This window comes from Eumetopias jubatus, unplaced genomic scaffold (genome assembly GCF_037043125.1).
Source record: "Eumetopias jubatus isolate StellerSeaLion01/CBP00866 unplaced genomic scaffold, mEumJub1_p1.0 scaffold_5, whole genome shotgun sequence".
NCBI lineage: Eukaryota > Metazoa > Chordata > Mammalia > Carnivora > Otariidae > Eumetopias > Eumetopias jubatus.
This window is the reverse complement of record NW_028274811.1, coordinates 52241033-52243887: the sequence shown is the minus strand read 5'-3', so window position 1 is coordinate 52243887 and position 2855 is coordinate 52241033.

The window sequence follows — 2855 nt, the reverse complement described above, 5'->3', positions numbered from 1 at the left end:
ATTAAAAATAGAAATACCATGTGATCCACTAATTCCACTACTGGGTATTTACCCAAAGGAAATGAAAACAGTAATTTGAAAAGATATATACATCCCTTTTTTTACTGCAGCAGTATTTACAATAGGCAAGCTATGGAAGCAACCCAAGTGTCCATCAATAGATAAATGGACAAAGAAGACGTAGTGCGTGCACACACACACACACACACACACACACACAAACACACTGGAATATTACCCATCAAAAAGGATGAGATCTTGCCATTTGTAACAACATGGATGGATTAGAGGGTATTATGCTCAATGAACTAAGTCAGACAGAGATAAACAATTATTGTACAATTTCACTTACATGTGGGATCTAAAAAACAAATCAAATGAATAAACAACAGAAATAAACAAAAAGCAGAATCAGAGCTATAAATACAGAGAACAAACTGATGGTTGCCAGGTTGGGGAGATGGGCAAAATGGGTGAAGGGGAGAGGGAGATACAGGCTTCCAGTTATGGAATGAATAGATCATAGGAATAAAAGATACAGCATAGGGAATATAGTGGAATGGTATTATAAGAGCATTGTATGGTGAGAGATGGTAGTTACCCTTGTGGAGATCATAGCATAATATATAAAGCTGTCAAATCACTGTTATACACCCAAAACTAATGTAACATTATGTGTTAACTATACTCAACACACACACACACACACACACACACACACACACACACACACACACAGTGATGTGTAAAGAGCACTAACAAAAGAAGAAATAGGAGTGCCTCATAAACATTTAGATAGATGCTCAATATCACTCACAACGCAAATGCGGATGGAAACCAACGGTAGCAGGAGGGAGGCTGCTTTAGCAGTCTGCTGGATTATGGCCTTGCTGGGAAGGGGACCTAGAGAAGAAATGCTGAATCAGCAAAAAGAGGCCTATGTAGCTCTAAGAGACCTTAGCTGAATACTCACTAGTTTATGGCTCAAATTCTAATTTCAAAGTTATTCTGGGAATAGTAGTGTGAGTTTAGAGCAAGGAATGGAAACCCCATGACTGTTTGGAAAACTCAGTTTCCCTTTGTTTCTTGTCATTGTCACAGGAATGATCGTGAGGGGATAGGGGTACGGTTCTTTGACTGTGACAGGTGACCCAGGGCGTTCTTTAGCACCGTGTTTCTACAACATCTGTGTTGTGATTGAACACTACAGTGGAGGGTCTTGAAGATTGGAATGCGCGAATTTAGAGAAGATTATATCCCTAGAATATTCTACCCAGCCTGGCTTTCCAAGCCCTACAAAAAAGTGACCATATCCAGTCTGCAGAGAAAGTTGAAGTATTTTTATTTTATTGTGATTTTTAGGCTTTTAAGAGGCCTGCTATAGTTGCAGTCACTTCCACTATCACTGTTATCCCCCCAAATCCGTATATTGAAGTCCTAATCTCCAGTACCTCAGAATGTGGCCCTTTTTGGAGATGTGGTCTTTACAGACATAATCAAGTTAAAAATGAATTCATTAGGGTGGGCCCTAATCCAATGGCTGGTGTCCTTATAAAAAGGGGAAATTTGGAGACAGACATAGGGGAAGAATGCCATGTGAACATGAAGACAGGCATCTGCAAGCCCAAGAGGGAGGCCAGGAACATGTCCTTCTTTCATAACCCACAGTAGGAACCAACTCTGCTGATACCTTGATTTTGGCCTTCTAGCCTCCAGAACTGTGAGACAATAAATTTCTGTTGTTTAAGCTACCTAGTCTTTTGTTATTTTGTTAGGTCAGCCCTGGGAGACTAATCCAATCCCCATATTCAGTCATATTCTTCCATATGCCTGCATCTAGAGTACAATAATTTTTTAATTTTAAATGAAAAAAGTATATTCTATGAAGCTGTTTTCAGATATGAAAGGCAATGGAGAAATGGTGAGGAGGAAGAGCGACTTTTGGCGATTTAACAAGCGTTTGTTGTATAAGCAACCCTCTATGTGCCAGGCACCATCTTGTATGTCAGAGATGATAGTGAATGAGACAACATGGCTCCTGCCTTCCTGGAGCCTGTAGTGTAGCAGGAACCACCCTGAACCTAGACAATTCTGAGAGTGTGACAAATGTTTTCTATGACCACGGTATGAAGACCCTCCTGTGGGAACAGATCCTACTCTTAGGATCCAGAAATACTTCGCTGATTTGGAAGTGACTTCTGACCTGAAACCTGAATAATAGGTAGGAATTAGCTGGTGCAAGGGGTGGAAGATAAAGGAAAGACAGCAAGGGCAATGAGAGCAATGTTTCTAGGTGGAGGCAAAAGCCTCTGTGCTTCACATATAAAGAGGGAAGAAAACTTGTCTTCCATTTTGGTGCTGAGGAAATGGCCCCAGAGTCATGAGGAGAGAGGGTAGAGATGTGTGAGTGGGGAAAAGTTCTCAGCTGCAGTCCCTGTGTGGGCAGCATGCAGGTGTGGAGGTGACCTTGATTTGGGTAGGTCACCTAGAATGCTAAATGCGGGAGGAATAAATTGGCTGCCTTCAGTGGCCCCTCCGGCGCGCTGTGTAGTCTTCCTGACCCATTGGCCTAGTGTTCTCATGCAAACTTCCACAGCCTGATCTGGAAGCTTCTAAAAATGTGTTTTTTTTTTTTTGTTTGTTTTTTTTTACAGAGCTTGACTTTGTGAGAGGACCAACCAACAAAGAAAGCCCCACTTAGCTGATGGGAGAATTGTTGGGGCTTGTCCTCTGATGGGAGAGGCCACTCCCTTCTCTTCCAATCCCTTCCAAGAACCATAAAACTGAAAGGGCCTTTTATGTTTCTGATAAATGGTTTGGCAAACATTTTGAGTTTTGGAATTATATCCTACCTG